Source organism: Antechinus flavipes, chromosome 3, assembly GCF_016432865.1.
Source record: "Antechinus flavipes isolate AdamAnt ecotype Samford, QLD, Australia chromosome 3, AdamAnt_v2, whole genome shotgun sequence".
Lineage (NCBI taxonomy): Eukaryota > Metazoa > Chordata > Mammalia > Dasyuromorphia > Dasyuridae > Antechinus > Antechinus flavipes.
This window is the reverse complement of record NC_067400.1, coordinates 490,261,536-490,279,568: the sequence shown is the minus strand read 5'-3', so window position 1 is coordinate 490,279,568 and position 18,033 is coordinate 490,261,536.

Genomic DNA, 18,033 nt, shown 5'->3' with positions numbered 1-18,033 from the left:
ATTCTCTGAAAGTTCCATAAAGTAGAGCCTTTAAGGTTGACAATAATTAATTACTTCCCCATTATGCCAAAAACAAATTAAAATATAATTGCAAAATACTTAACAAAAAATAGAACACACATAATGGCAATATATGGTTTTCTAAATCTTTATGTGATCCTGAAAACTCTTTTCCTTCTATTCTACTTTACTTGAAGGTCTCATCAGATCCAATGTATTTAATTATCATCTCTACTACTTATCTGGTCCTAACCTATTTACTAACTTTCAGTCTCGATTTTCTGATTGTCTTTCAGACATCTAAAACAAAATGTCCAGAAAAAATATTACACTCAATATGTCAAAAAAAAAAAAAAAAGAAAAGAAAAAGAGAACTCATTACCTTTTTCTTTTAATGGTCACATTTCCAATGAGAAAAACAAATGTTTAATTTTATTGTATTAATAATATATATAAAATAATATATGGAACTCATAGGTTCCCTTTTTGCTTAATCATACCAAAGGTAGTCTCTGAAGATATTTTGGACCTTGTCCAAAAATTCACCTCACCCAGATTATTTTATCTAGGTAGAATTCTTACTATGATGCCACCATTGTTCAATTCAAGTTGCCTTGATGAAGAATAGCTTCTTTTGAACAGATTACAAAATTACAGAAGGGAATGATACTGGTATATTGACATGATTAAAATAATGCCCCAGCATTTCATTTAAAAAAAGGCTTTTTTTCATTATACCATTCATTTTCTCAATAATTGTTAAACAAATAGGGCTGATTTTCTCCTGTCAGGATACCCACTTTTAAAAACAGTCAATCTTTTTATTATGATTCTTTGCTTTCTCCAAGAGAGACCATGCTATTTCCAATCTCCAAGACAGATTATTTGCTAGCCCAATTGTTCTGTGTCTTAGTCTTTTTATTTATCTAACCAATTGTTGTAGAAGATAAAATCATGATTCCAGTCTCTCAGGTAAAAACTTGGCATCACCATCAGCTAATTACCTCTTACTTTCATATCTGACCTGTTGCCAATATCTGTAAATTCCACTTTTCAAATATCTTTCAAATATATCCCTTTCTCTCCTCTGAAACTTCCAGTACTCTAATACAGATTTTCATCACTTTATTCATGAGTTATTGCAACAACCTGCTAGTGGTCAGCTTCAAGCCTCTTCCTATTCTTCCTATTCAAGTCCTCTTCTACTTGGTCACCAAAGTGATATTCCTAAAGAACAAGTCCAGTCTGTACTCAAAAATTCCAGTAGCTCCCTATTGCTAATGGAACTAAATACAAAACTCACTATTTGGCATTCAAAACCCTTCATAACTCATTCATACCTCATCTTTCCATGTTTTTTTTTACACTTTACTTCCTGATATGTATATTTTTAATTTAAGTTCCATGTCCTCTTTGTTGTTTTCTGAACAATACGCTATGCCTGGTTTCTGGAATTTTCCCTCATATGGGAAATATCCTCTATCCTCATCCCTAACTACTGTTTCCCTGACTTCCTTTAAATTCTAGACCAAATTTTACCTTCTATAGGAAGCCTTCCCCATTTTTAATAATTCTAGTGTCTTCCCTCTTGTTGAAATACATGGGAGAGCTGTTGGAATACATGGGAGCCATCTGACAGTGGCTGCTGGAGATCCCATCAAAACTGGATCTCCTCTTATGAGAGAATGATACAAGAGAACTGAGAGACAGTTCCTGTTCTCTGACCCCTCTGTCTAAGAGGCTGTTGCATTGTCTAACCTCTCTCTTCTTCTTTCTGCCTCCAATTTTTCTCATTCCTCATCTGCAACACCTATGTCCTCAAAAACTGCTTAGCAACTCCTTTAGTTGTTATGATCCACAGTTGTGGAGGCTCTTGAAGAATTGACCTGCCCCTTAATAACTCCCCATTTTTTTTTTTTGTTTTTTGTTGTTATTTCCGCCCCCACAGCATGGTCCACACACTGAGGAATGCAAACAGCACTATCACTTCTGGATGCATGTAGCAGTTGTTGATTGAGGCAAACTTTTAAATGGAGAAGAATTCTATAGTCAGCAAAGGCATTTAAGTCTCTCATCAGTCTCCCTGCTCAGCCCTTTGATGTGTTGGCCCATTTAATTATCCCAACTAAAAAAGTCTTACTAGGGCACTTCTTCCTTAATTCTGAAAGGATTCTTATCATAAACAGTTCTGGTTCTTCTTGTAATTATTGTCCCAATTTGGGCACCATATGTTGGAATACATGGGAACCACCTGATAGTGACTGCTGGAAATCAACCCAAAATGGATCTCCTCTTGTGAGAGGATGATACAAGGAGACTGAGAGGCAGTTGCTGTTCTCTGACCTCTCTGGCTGAGAGATCGTTGTATTGTCTGATCCCACTCCTCTTCCCTCTGCCTCCAATTTATCTCATTCCCAGTCCGCAACACCTGTGTCAGCAAAGGCTGCTTTGCAACTCCTTCAGATGTTGTGATCCACAACTGTGAAGGCTCTTAGAGAATTGATCTCTCACTTAAGACCCTCTTATTATTATTTCTTCTTTATGGTATATATTATTGTTTGTTTGTTGTTATTGTTGTTATCACTCTCATTAGATTATAAATTCTTTTTTGTTTGTTTTGTTTTTGTCTTTGTTTCTTTTTATTTCTTTGGTATCCTCAATCCTTATTATAAGGTTATAATAGATACTTTAAAAATGTTACTTACTGGGAGGCAAAATCAATATGGCAGAGTTAAGGCAGGGACTTGCCCAACTTCTCTCCCAAACTGTTCTACATTTCTTTAAATAATGACTCTATATTTTTCAGAATCAGAATACCTCACAAAAACAAAGCAGAATATTTTTCAATTGAAGGTAACTTAGAAGGTCAGCACAAAAGGTATGTGACCTTAGGAAGAAAGTCCGGCATGTAGTCACATTGAAAACCATGCCGGCACAGCCCTGGTTCCATCCATAGCCCAGTCTCTGAATCACTGGCAAAACTGGCAGCTCCCAGATCTCTTGAGCTCAAAGACACCAAAGAAGACCTAGAAGGAGAAAAGATCTGTGGAAGCAGGATGGTAGCATGGCTCCACCAATGTGACCTTAGGCCTGGCCTCAGACCCAGCCTGGACTTCAGGTCATCAAAGAAGTATTTCTTAATCAACAGCAGTGCTGGAGGCTCCTGGACATCTCTACCTCAAGACACCAGGGAGAACTTGGAAGGTCTGTGGAGAGGATCGGTGAAAATGGATTGGGCGTCTGGTGAGCAGTTCCAATATAGGCCATGACATCACAGACCAGGTTCCAACCTCAGCTACTCCAGAGTCAGAAAAGCAGGATTGTGTTAGTTTAGCACCCTAGATTATAGTTATAGAGGAGCAAGGACACTCCCAGCAGCTCCAGGGCAGAAAAGAATGCTTGTAGTCAGGTAATGGGAAGGATCTCTGAAACAGCTACATAAAACCCTTGAAAGTTTGGACAATACACCCTCCACCCTGGAAAGAGAGTCATACTTTAACAAACAGTTAAAAAACAAATAAGAGGCTAGAAAAACCAGTAAACAACAAAAAATGTTTCTGATCATTGAGATTATAATTATGATAAGGAAGATCAAAACACACTCACATGATAACAAAGTCAAAGGTCCAACATCCAAAGCCTCCAAGAAAAATAAGAATTTGGCTCAGGCCATGAAAGACCTCAAAAGGGATTTTGAAATTCAAGTAAGAGAGAAAGTATAAATTAGGTAAGGAATTGAGAGTGATGGAAAAAGAAATACAAAAAGTTAATGAGGAGAAGAATGCTTCAAAAAAGCAAAATTGGGCAATTGGCAAAGGAGGTACAAAAGCTTACTGAAGGGAAAAAAAAAAAACTCCTTTAAAAATAGAATTGAGCAAATCAAAGCTAACGCCTTTATGAGAAATCAAGATACAATAAAACAAAACAAAAAGAAAAAAGAAAAAAATATGGAAAATCTTATTGGAAAAAGAGAGGAAACTTCCAACAATCCCCCCTTTGCCTAAAGAGTAGACCTCAACTTTTAAAAATGAACCAAAAAAGCATTGAAAACTCTGACTATGATTTCTTTTAGGGAGACAGAGAAGAACATATCTCAAATCCTGAGGATGTTAATGGAAAATCATCCCCAGATAGAATGCCAAAGGATGACATAAGTTTGTCTCCATCTCACAAGGCTCTCTGAAAGAATTTAAAAAGGATCTTAAAGGAGAGTTAGAAAAAAAAATGAGGAAAGGAAATAATAACTTTGCAAGAGAACTTAGAAAAGGAAAACCAGAAATTATCTGAGGAAAACTTAAAAAAAATAGATTTGATGAAATGGGAAAAGCATATAACTCCTTATGAAATAGAATTTACAAAATAGAACAATAAACCAACTCATGGAAAAACAGAATTTGTGAAATAGAAAAAAAAAGATAAAACAATTCCTTTAAAAGGACAATTGGCCAAAAGCAAAAGTAGATACAAAAGCTAAATGAAAAAAAATAATTCACTAAAAATTAAAATGGGACAAATGATTATGAAAAAATCAATGAAACATCAAGAATCAGTGCAACAAGACTGAAAAAAAATAAATACAAACTTATAAAATACCTCATTGAAAAAACAAATGACCTGGAAATTAGATCGAGGAGAGATTATCTAAGACTTACTTATTGAACTTTCTGAAAATCATGATGGAAAAAAGAGCCCAGACATCATCTTTCAGGAAATAATCACAGAAAATTGCCCTGATGTGCTAGAACCAGAGAGTAAAATAGCCATGGAAAGAATTCCCCAATAACCTCCTGAAAGAGACCCCAAAATGAAAACTCCATTTTTTTTATTATACGTTTTTACTGACAGAACATATTCATGGGTAATTTTTCAACATTGCCCTTTGTAATCACTTCTGTTCCAACTTTCCCCTTCCTTCCCTACACCCTTTCCCCTAAATGGCAGGCAGGCTCATACATGTTAAACATGTTAAAATATATTTTAAATACAATATATGTGTACATATTTATATAGTTCTCTTGTTGCAAAAGAAAAATCAAATTCAGAAAGGTGAAAATAGCCTGGGAAGAAAAACAAAAATGCAAGCAGTCCACATTCATTTCCCAATATTCTTTCTCTGGGTGTAGCTGGTTCTATTCATCACTGAGCAATTGGAAGTGAATTGGATCTTCTCATTGCCAAAGATATCCCCTTCCATCAGAATTTATGGCCCTATAGGATTGTTGTTAAAGTGTTTAATGATCTCCTGGTTTTGCTCATTTCTCTTAGTATCACTTCATGCAAGTTTCTCCAAGCCTCTCTATATTCATCCTGCTGGTCATTTCTTATAGAACAACAATATTTCATAACATTCATATATGTTTTTTGCATATTTTTATTTTACCCAGCCATTCTCCAATTGATGGGCATCCATTCAATTTCCACTTTCTAGCAACTACAAAAAGGGCTGCCACAAACATTTTGGCCCATATAGGTCCCATTTCCTTCTTTAATATATCTTTGGGATATAATCCCAGTAGTAACACTGTTGGATCAAGGGATATGCACAGATTGATAACTTTTTGAGGATAGTTCCAAATTTCTCTCTAGAATGGTTTGATCTGTTCACAACTCCACCAACAATGCATCAGTGTCCCAGTTTTCCTGTATTCCCTCCAAACTTTTGTATCTTTTCCTGTTATCTTAGCCAATCTGACAGATGTGTAGTGGTATCTCAGAGTTGTCTTAATATGCATTTCTCTGATCAATAGTTACTTGGAACACCCTTTCATATGAATAGAAATAATTTCAATTTTGTCATCTGAAAACTGTCTATTCATATACTTTGATCATTTGCCAATTGAAGAATGGCTTGATTTCTTGTAAATTATTCAATTCTCTATATATTTTGGAAATGAGGCCTTTATCAGAACCTTTAACTGTAAAAAGTTTTCCCAGTTTATCACTTCCCTTCTAATCTTTTTACATTAGTTTTGTTTGTTTAAAAACTTTTTAAGTTGATATAATCAAAATTTTCTATTTTGTGATCAATAATGATCTCTAGTTCTTCTTTGGTCACAAATTCCTTCCTCTTCCTCAAGTTTGAGAGGTATACTGTCTTATGTTCTAATTTATTTATAATCTCATTCTTTATTCCTAAATCATGAACCCTTTTTTATCTTATCTTGGTATATAGTGTTAAGTGTGGGTCCATGCCTAGTTTCAGCCATACTGATTTCTAGTTTTTCCAGCAGTTTTTGTCAAACAGTGAAAAAATACTAGCAAGGACAGGGTGGAAAAGGAGATCAAAAGTATGTCTTTCTTTTTTTTTTCTCTCTCTATCTCCCCCTCTCATTTTGTACACACACACACACACACACACACACACACACACACACACACACACGGAAGAAAATAGGATGAAGGGAAATGCAGAGCTGTGAATGTGAATGGGATGAACTCTCCTATAAAAAGTCAATTGAAATTTTAAATGAGGTGTTTTGTTCATTGCATCTTTCTTTGTTTTTCCATTTCACAAATTCTGTCTTTCAATGAATTGGTTTCTTTTTCATATCTATTTTGTAAAGAGTTATTTGCCTTTTCTATTTCATCAAATATATTTTGTAGGGAGTTATATACTTTTTTATTTCATCAAATTTATTTTTAAAGAAGTTTTCTTTAAATAATTTCTGTTTTCCCTTTTTCAAACTCCCTTGTCAAATTCTTATTTCCTTTTCCCATTTTTGTTATAGCTCTCTTTTAAGATCCTGAGGGACATTAGGAGGAGCTTAGATAAAGATATGCCCACACTCAGCCATCTTCGCTCTGCCCTTATTCTCCCCAAAAATGGGAGCAAATATCAAAATGGATTAAAGAAACAGTATCATACAATGTATTTTTTGGCAAGAAACAGATTTGACACAGAGACCATCATACAGAGTAGAGGTAAAAGGCTTGAACAGAATGTATTAAGCTTCAGTTGAAGTTAAAAAAAAAAAAAAAAAAAAGCAGGGGTAGTTATTCTGATCTCAGATAAAGCAAAAGTGAACATAAATCTTATTTAAAATGATAAGGAAGGAAAGTAAATCTTGATAAAAGATACTGTAAATAATGAAATAGTAACAATACTAAATGTGTATGTGCCAACTGGTAGAGCAGCCAGATACTTAGAGAAGAATTTAAGCTATTTACATGAAAAAATAGATAGGAAAACTATACTAATGGGGAACCTGAACCTTCCCCTTTCCGAATCAAACAAATGTAACTACACAGTACAAAAGAAAGCAACTAGGGAGATTAATAGAATCTGAGAAAACCTAGGTATCTTAGAATTCTGGAGAAAACTGAATAGATATAAAAAGGAATATACCTTTTTGTTTGCAATACATGGTACCTACCCACAAAAACTGACTATGCATTAGAGCATAAAAACTTCACAATTGAATGAAAAAAAAAGCAGAAATAGTAAATGTTTCTTTTTCAGATAACAATGCAATAAAAGTTATTCAGTAAAGGACCAGGGGAACATAGAATCAAAACCAATAGGAAAATAAATAAAGCAATTCTACAAAATGAGTGCTTCAAACAAGAAATCACATAAACAATCCAAATTTCATCCAAGAGAATAATAATAACGACACAATACTGAAATCTATAGGATGCAGGCAAAGCAGTTCTTTGTGAAAATTTTGTATCTTTCAATAGCTACATGAATAAAATAGAGAAAAAGGAGATCAATTAATTAGGCAGGCAATTACAAAAACCTATTAAAAATTAAAAATCCCAATTAAATACCAACTTAGAAATTTTGATTTTCAAATGAGAAATCAATAAAATTGATTGAAAGAAAAGTATTGAACTAATGAATAAAATTAAGATTTGGATTAAAGAAAAAATCAACAAAATAGATAAACTTTGGAAAATTTGATCAGAAAAAGGAAAGAAAAAATCACCACCATCAAAAAAAATGAAACAGGTGAAACTATCAATAATAAAAAAGATTTTTTTTAATAGCCTTTTATTTACAGGTTATATGTATGGGTAACTTTATAACACTGCCAATTGACAAACCTCTTGTTCCAATTATTCCCCTCCTTCCCCCATCCCCTCCCCCAGATGGCAAGATGACCAGTAGATGTTAAATATATTAAAACATAAATTAGATACACAATAAGTATATGTAACCAAACTGTTATTTTGCTGTACAGAAAGAATTAGATTCTGAAATATTGTACAATTAGCCTGTAAAGGAACTCAAAATTACAGGTGTGCAAAAATATAGGGATTGGGAATTCAATGTAATGGTTCTTAGTCATCTCCCAGAGTTCTTTTGCTGGATGTAGCTGGTTCAATTCATTACTGCTTCATTAGAACTAATTTGGTTCATGTCATTGCTGAGGATGGCCAGGTCTATCAGAATTGGTCATCATATAGTATTATTGTTAAAGTATATAATGATCTCATGGCCCTGCTCATTTCACTCAGCATCAGTTTATGTAAGTCTTTCCAGGCCTTTCTGAAATCATCCTGTTGGTCATTTCTTACTGAACAATAATATTCCATAATATTCATATACCACAATTTATTCAGCCATTCTCCAATTGATGGGCATCCACTCAGTTTCCAGTTTCTGGCCACTACAAAGAGGGCTGCCACAAACATTCCGCACATACAGATCCCATTTCCTTCTTTATGAACTCTGTGGGATATAAGCCCAGTAGTAATACTGCTGGATCAAAGGGTATGTACGGTTTGATTACTTTTTGAGCATAGTTCCAAATTACTCTCCAGAATGGTTGGTGTATTCACAATTCCACCAACAATGTATTAGTGTCCCTGTTTTCCCACATTCCCTCCAACATTCTGCATTATCTTTCCTGTCATTGTAGTCAGTCTGACAAGTGTGTAGTGGTATCTCAGAGTTGTCTTAATTTGCATTTCTCTGATTAGTAATTGTTGGAATCCTTACTAACTGCTAACTAATTAGAGTTGATCTAATCTTACAAGAAGATGTTTTGGGCAGAACCTGAAACAAGGTACTAAGTAGAACTAATTAATACAAGGCTTGTGTTCACACCTTTACTCATTGGAGTTCAATGAGTTCACACCTCCCTTGAAGCTCTTTGGGCCAGAGAGCACTATGGGAGAAAACCCACAATCCCTCTCTTAAGCATAAATAGAGCTTCAATGGGCCAGTCGAGGAAGTTCTTCAGAGTGAAGAAGCTACAAGTCGAGATTTCACCAGAAGGACATGAAGAGTGGTACTGGCTCTGGAGGCTGAAGAAAGCAGAGGCAGAAGCAAAGGACAAAGCAGCAAGAGCTCTTGGAACCAAGCAGAGAGAAAGGCCTCTAAGCTAACCGAGCTCTATTGGACATAATAAAAGATCTGAACTTTTATCACCTGGCTGCGTTTTGAGAAGAAAAAAGCTCACCACATTTTGGCACCTGAACAGGGACTGATTCAGATCCATCTGAACTAGATCACAACAAGTAATGACTTAGAGCATCTTTTCATAGGGCTAGAAATAGTTTCAATTTCTGTGTCTGAGAATTGTTTATATCCTTTGACCATTTATCAATTTGAGAATGGCTTGGTTTCTTATAAATTAGAGTCAATTCTCTATGTATTTTGGAAATGAGTCCTTTATCAGACCTTTGTAAAAATATTTTCCCAGTTTATTGCTTCCCTTTTAATCTTGTCTGCATTAGTTTTGTTTGTACAAAAACTCTGTTCGGTATAAACAAAATTTTCTATATTGTGATCAGTAATGATCTCTAGTTCTTCTTTGGTCATAAATTCCTTCTTCTTCCACAGGTCTGAGAGGTAAGCTATCCTGTGTTCCTCTAATTTATTTATAATCTTATTTTTTATGCCTAGGTCATGAATACATTTTGACCTTATCTTGGTGTACATTGTTAAGTGTGGGTCAATGCCTTGTTTCTGCCATACTAGTTTCCAAATTTCCCAGCAATTTTTGTCAAACAGTAAATTCTTATCCCAAAAGCTGGGATCATTGGATTTGTCAAACACTAGGTTGCTATAGTTATTGATTGTTTTGTCCTTTGAACCTAACCTATTCCACTGATCAAATAATCTATTCCTCAGCTAATACCAAATGGTTTTGGTAACTACTGCTCTATAATATAATTTTAGATCTGGTACAGCTAGGCCACATTCATTTGATTTTTTTTTTTCATTAATTCCCTTGAAATTCTTGACCTTTTTTTTTTTTCACATGAATTTTATTGGTATTTTTTCTAGGTCATTAAAATAGTTTTTTAGGAGTCTGATTGGTATAGTGCTAAACAAATAGATTAGTTTAGGTAGTACTGTCATCTTTATTATATTTGCTCGCCTTACCAAGAACATTTGATATTTTTCCAATTGGTTAGATCAGACTTAATTTGTGTGAAAAGTGTTTTGTAGTTTTGCTCATAAAGTTTCTGATTTTCCCTTGGCAGATAGATTCCTAATTATGGCTATGGAACTTTTTTCCATTTCACTTTTTTTTTTTGTTTTTGTTTTTTTTTTTTTTGTAGTGAATTATTTTCATTTTCCAAATTCACAGATTGTGTTTTCTTTTGAATTCTTTTTCTTTTCCAATTCACAAATCTTACTTTCCAGAGATTTTTTTTTTACTTTTCCAATTCACAAATTTTGTTTCCCTGCACTTTCTGGGAATTTTTTTATCTTTTCCAATTCATATTTTAGGAAGTTGTTGCTCTCTTGCAAAGCTTCTCTTTCCTGTCCCCATTTTTCTTCTCTCTTTTGAGACTTTTAATAGTCTCTTCTATGAGAGCATTATGTAAAAGGGGACAAGTAACATTCCCCTTTGGGGTATTTTCTGGTGCCTGTTTGCTATTAATCTCTTCAGGGTTGCAGACTTGCTCTTTTTCTGTTTAGAAGTTGTAGATTCGACTTCCAGCCAAGATGGCGGCAAGGAGGCACACAACTGTGTAACCTCTGTGTTTTTCTCTCACTATCCATTTCATTCCATGCCTCTGAATTAATGCTCGACTGAAAAAAAAAAAAACATACAATTACTTACCAAGAGAAACCATCCTTGAGACTCGTCAAGAAAGGTCTGTTTTTGCGCGAGGGCGGGGACGGTATTTAGATCGGAAGCAGTCTGCGGGCAGCAGCTGCAGCAAGAGCACAGAAAGCAGCTCAGAGCCAAGAAGAGCGGAGAGGGGGTGAGGCGTGATCGCAGCCGTCTCTGAAGGGAGAGCTTTCCTACAGGATTAGGTACTTTGCTCCAGCAGCAAGTCAGCAGCCCAGCAGAGAAGCTAAAAACACTGGGAGTGAAGAATACAACCCCAAACAGCTGGAGTCTCTCGGGACCTGGCCACCCCTCCCACATGTGTAGCACAGTAGGACCCGTGCCTCACGGCTACCCTGCCCCTCCCCCAAAGAAAGCAGCCTCCATTCAAGGGTTTTTTTTTTTCTTCTGTTTCTTTGATAGTTTGTCTTTGATTATTAGACAGAATGAGCAAGAAACTGAAAAAGAATTTAACCCTTGACAGCTTCTATACAGATAAAGAGCAGACTCCAAATCCTGAGGAGACTAAAAACAAACAGTCCCCAGGTGAATCCCCAAAGGAGGAGATCATATGTTCCTCAGCACAGATGAATCTCATGGAGGAAATTAAAAAGGCTCTCACAAGGGAGCTAGAAGAAAAATGGGAAAAGGAGAGGGAGGCTTTGCAAAAGGAGAGGCAGACTTGGCAAAAGCAGAGTGAGGCTCTGCAAAAGGAGAGGGAGGCTTGGCAAAAGAGCCTGGAGAAGTCAGTTAAAGAGAGAGTGGATAAAGAAACCAAATCCTTGAAAAATAGAATTGGTGAACTGGAAAACAAAATTGGGGAAATGGAAAAAAAATTCCACAGAACAAAAGAACTCAATTGGACAATTAGAAAAAGATCTTTAAAAAGTGAGTGAAGAAAATACCTCACTGAAAATCAGGGTCGAACAATTGGAATTGAATGACTCGAGGAGACAAGAAGAATCAGTCAAGCAAATCCAAAAAATCAAACAATGGAAAAGAATGTGAAATACCTTCTGGGGAAGACAACAGACCTGGAAAACAGATCCAGGAGAGACAACCTGAGAATCATCGGACTTCCAGAAAAGTATGATGAAAAAAAGAGCCTGGACACTATTTTCCAGGAAATTATCAAAGAGAACTGCCCAGAAGTCATAGAAACAGAAGGTAAAATAGACATTGAAAGAATTCATCGATCCCCTACTGAAAGGGATCCTAAAATCAAAACACCAAGGAATATAGTGGCCAAATGCCAGAACCCTCAGGCGAAGGAAAAAATACTACAAGCGGCTAGAAAAACCCAATTCAAGTATCAAGGAGCCACAATAAGGATCACCCAGGATCTGGCAGCATCCACATTAAAGGATCGAAGGGCCTGGAATATGATATTCTGAAAGGCTAAGGAACTTGGTATGCAACCAAAAATAACTTACCCAGTGAGATTGAGCATCTTTTTCCAGGGAAGAAGATGGACATTCAACAAAGTAAGCGAATTTCACCTATTTTTGATGAAAAAGCCAGAACTTAACAAAAAATTTGATCTACAAGCACAGAACTCAAGAGAAATCTAAAAAGGTAAAGATTAATCTTGGGAACTATATTTCGACTATAAAGATGTATAAAGAATACATGTATACCTTGTTCTAGAAACTAGATGTGGAAAGGACATTGTACCAGAAAAAAGGGAAAGTGGGGGTACTACATTTCATGAAGCGGCAAAGAAAACCTATTATATCTGAGAGAAAGAATGGAGAGGGATGAATATAGAATGACCAGCAGATGAATACAGAGAGGCTTGGAGAGACCTACATGGACTGATGCTAAGTGAGATGAGCAGAACCAGGAGATCATTATATACTTCGACAACGATATTGTATGAGGATGTATTCTGATGGAAGTGGATTTCTCTGACAAAGAGACTTAACTGAGTTTCATTGGATAAATGTTGGACAGAAACAGCTACACCCAAAGAAGGAATACTGGGAAATGAATGTGAACTATTTGCATTTTTGATTTTCTTCCCGAGTTATTTTTACCTTCTGAATCCAATTCTCCCTGTGCAACAGGAGAACTGTTCGGTTCTGCAAATATGTATTGTATCTAGGATATACTGCAACATATTTAACATATATAGGACTGCTTGCCATCTTGGGGGGGGGAGGAGGGAGGGAGGGGAAAAAATGAAACATAAGTGATTGCAAGGGATAATGTTGTGTAAAAATTATCCTGGCATGGATTCTGTCAATACAAAGTTATTATTAAATAAAATTAAATTTAAAAAAAAGAAGTTGTAGATTCATTTTTAAAATTCATTTTTAAAGCCTTTAGGGTATGCCTTCAGGGTAAGGGGATTACCAGCTTTCTCTGCAGAGCAGGGAGAAATGTAAACCAGCTTCCAGCTCCGAGGTATAGGAGTGCTCTGAGTGAAAGTTTCCCCTTCCCCCAACTGGAGGTGATTTAGCACTGGGAGCTATGTAAGTGCCCAGTTGAGCTGTGTGGTTTATCAACTGCCCTTAGGCTAGCGACTAAGAGGTGAAAGTGTCACTGTCCCAGGCCAGAGCTGCTAGTGGGGCTATGGGTATTAGCAGCTGACTAGCAATAGCCCGGGGTTCAGCATGGAAAGTCTTTTCCCAGAAGCAAATCACCCTGAGAAAGATCTATTGCCCCAAGCCTAGCCCCTCATTGTGCAGATTAGAGGCTGTTCCGGGTTGTGCCCCGATGCCATGCAGGTTTGCAACTGCCCCAAGGAAAAGCCTACTGCGGGTTGGGGCTGCAAGCTTGGGCTGCGATCTGTGTTCTCACTTCTGGTTTGGGGCTCTACTGTTCTAGTCCCTCCCCTGATGGTGCTGATCTTCTCCCCGGTCCTGAGGACAAACCTTTTCTGGTGAGACTCCAAATTATCTTTGGCTGGTGAGTTGTTATACTTCTAATCTTTATGAGTTGTAGCAGTCAAGCCTATTTTTGATGCTGAATGTAATATTGAAAATGAGGGTAAAAGAGGAGCTTAGAAAGTCGCATGTGCCTTCTCCACCATCTTGGCTCCGCCCCCTAAAAATAAATTAAATAATAAGTAGAACTATTTTGCTGAAATCAATGGCAGCAACTTTGACAATCTAACCAAAATGGATGAACATTTTAAAAAAAATATACATTGCCCAGGTTTATAGAACACGAAATAAATTACCTAAATAATGCCACTTTAGAAAAATAAGTTGAACAGGTTATTAATTAATTCTCTAAGAAAAAATCTCCAGCACTGCATGGATTCACAAGTGAATTTCTACCAAACATTTAAAGAACAATTAATTCCAATACTAAGTAAATTATTTGGAAAAATAGATAAAGAAGGGGGTACTGCCATATTCTTTCTATGACACAAATAGATCTTGACATGTAAAACAGAAGAAACTGAAATAGAGAAAGAAAATTAATGAATGATTGATATGAATGAACATTTTGAATATTGATGTAAAAATATAAAAATAATAAAGAGATTACAGCTACTTATCAGCAGTATAATACACTATGATCAAGTGGGATTTATATCAAGAATGCATGAAGGATGCAATATCAAGATGACTATTATTATACTAGACTATATTAATAACCAAAAAATAAATAAATCATATGATAATCTCAATAGATACAGTAAAAGCTTTTGACAAAATTCAGCACTCATTCCTTTTTTTTTTAAATTTAATTTTATTTAATAATAACTTTGTATTGACAGAATCCATGCCAGGATAATTTTTACACAGCATTATCCCTTGCAATCACTTATGTTTCGTTTTTTTTTCCCCTCCCTCCCTCCTCCCCCCCCCAAGATGGCAAGCAGTCCTATATATGTTAAATATGTTGCAGTATATCCTAGATACAATACATATTTGCAGAACCAAACAGTTCTCCCGCTGCACAGGGAGAATTGGATTCAGAAGGTAAAAATAACTCGGGAAGAAAATCAAAAATCAAATAGTTCACATTCATTTCCCAGTATTCCTTCTTTGGGTGTAGCTGTCCCTGTCCATCATTTATCCAATGAAACTCAGTTAAGTCTCTTTGTCAGAGAAATCCACTTCCATCAGAATACATCCTCATACAATATCATTGTCGAAGTGTATAATGATCTCCTGGTTCTGCTCATCTCACTTAGCATCAGTCCATGTAGGTCTCTCCAAGCCTCTCTGTATTCATCCTGCTGGTCATTCCTTACAGAGCAATAATATTCCATAACATTCATATACCACAATTTGCCCAGCCATTCTCCAATTGATGGGCATCCATTCATTTTCCAGTTTCTAGCCACTACAAACAGGGCTGCTACAAACATTTTGGCACATACAGATCCCCCTCCCTTTTTTAGTATCTCTTTGGGGTATAAGCCCAATAGAAACACTGCTGGATCAAAGGGTATGCACAGTTTGATAACTTCTTGGGCATAATTCCAGATTGCTCTCCAGAATGGCTGGATTCGTTCACAACTCCACCAACAATGCATCAGTGTCCCCGTTTTCCCGCATCGCCTCCAACATTCATCATTATTTTTTCCTGTCATCTTAGCCAATCTGACAGGTGTGTAGTGATATCTCAGCGTTGTCTTAATTTGCATTTCTCTGATCAATAGTGATTTGGAACACTCTTTCATGTGAGTTGTAATAGTTTCAATTTCTTCATCTGAAAATTGTCTATTCATATCCTTTGACCATTTATCAATTGGAGAATGGCTTGATTTTTTATAAATTTGAGTCAGTTCTCTATATATTTTGGAAATGAGGCCTTTATCAGAAACTTTAATTGTAAAGATGTTTTCCCAGTTTGTTGCTTCCCTACTAATCTTGTTTGCATTCGTTCTGTTTGTACAAAGGCTTTTTAATTTGATATAATCAAAATTTTCTATTTTGTGATCGGTAATGGTCTCTAGTTCATCTTTGGTCACAAATTTCTTTCTCCTCCACAAGTCTGAGAGATAAACTATCCTATGTTCCTCTAATTTATTTATAATCTCATTCTTTATGCCTAGATCATGGACCCATTTTGATCTTATCTTGGTATGTGGTGTTAAGTGTGGGTCCTTGCCTAATTTCTGCCATACTAATTTCCAGTTATCCCAGCAGTTTTTATCAAATAATGAAATCTTATCCCAAAATTTAGAATCTTTGGGTTTGTCAAACACTAGATTGCTATAATTGCTTATTCTGTCTTGTGAACCTAACCTTTTCCACTGATCAACTAATCTATTTCTAAGCCAATACCAAATGGTTTTGGTGACTGCTGCTTTATAATATAATTTTAGATCAGGTACAGCTAGACCACCTTCATTTGATTTTTTTTTTCATTAATTCCCTTGAGATTCTCGACTTTTTATTGTTTCATATGAATTTTGTTGTTATTTTTTCTAAATCATTAAAATATTTTCATGGAAGTCTGATTGGTATAGCACTAAATAAATAGATTAGTTTAGGGAGTATTGTCATCTTTATTATATTCACTCGGCCTATCCAAGAGCACTTAATATTTTTCCAATTATTTAAGTCTGACTTTATTTGTGTGAAAACTTTTTTGTTATTTTGCTCATATAATTCCTGACTTTCCTTTGGTAGGTAGATTCCCAAATATTTTATGCTATGAACAGTTATTTTGAATGGAATTTCTCTTTGTATCTCTTGCTCTTGGATTTTGTTGGTGGTGTATAAGAATGCTGAGGATTTATGGGGATTTATTTTGTATCCTGCTACTTTGCTAAAATTATTAATTATTTCTAATAGCTTTTTAGTAGAATCTCTGGGGTTTTCTAGGTATACCATCATATCATCTGCAAAGAGTGATAGTTTGGTTTCCTCATTGCCTACTCTAATTCCTTTAATCTCTTTCTCGACTCTTATTGCAGAGGCTAGTGTTTCTAATACAATATTGAATAATAATGGTGATAGTGGGCAACCTTGTTTTACTCCAGATCTTACTGGGAAAGGTTCCAGTTTTTCCCCATTGCACATGATGTTTACTGAAGGTTTAAAATATATGCTCCTAACTATTTTAAGGAAAAGTCCTTTTATTCCTATGCTCTCAAGTGTTTTTATTAGGAATGGCTGTTGGATTTTATCAAATGCTTTTTCTGTATCTATTGAGATGATCATATGGTTTTTGTTTGTTTGGTTGTTGATATAGTCAATTATGTTAATAGTTTTCCTAATATTGAAGCAGCCCTGCATTTCTGGTATAAATCCTACTTGGTCATAGTGTATTATCCTGGGGATGATTTTCTGTAATCTTTTTGCTAATATTTTATTTAAGATTTTAGCATCAATATTCATTAGGGAGATTGGTTTATAATTTTCTTTCTCTGTTTTCAGCCTACCTGGTTTAGGTATCAGTACCATATCTGTGTCATAAAAGGAGTTTGGTAGGACTCCTTCAATCCCTACTTCTTCAAATAGTTTATTTAGCATTGGAGTTAATTGATCTTTAAATGTTTGATAGAATTCAGATGTAAATCCATCTGGTCCTGGGGTTTTTTTCTTAGGGAATTGATTGATAGTTTGTTCTATTTCTTTTTCTGAGATGGGAGTGTTTAGGATATTTACTTCTTCCTCTGTTAGTTTAGGCAAGTTATATTTTTGAAGGTATTCTTCTATTTCATTTAAGTTGTCGAATTTATTGGCGTAAAGTTGGGCAAAGTAACTCCTAATTATTGCTCTAATTTCCTCTTCATTAGTGGTGAGTTCTCCCTTTTCATTTTTAAGACTAACAATTTGATTTTCCTCTTTCCTTTTTTTAATCAGATTTACTAAGGATTTGTCTATTTTGTTGGTTTTTTTCATAGAACCAACTCTTAGTTTTATTAATTAATTCAATAATTTTTTTACTTTCAATTTTATTGATCTCTCCTTTTATTTTTTGAATTTCAAGTTTAGTGTTTGATTGGGGGTTTTTAATTTGTTCCTTTTCTAGCATTTTTAGTTGCAAGCCCAATTCATTGACCTTCTCTTTCTCTATTTTATACAAATAGGCCTCTAGAGATATG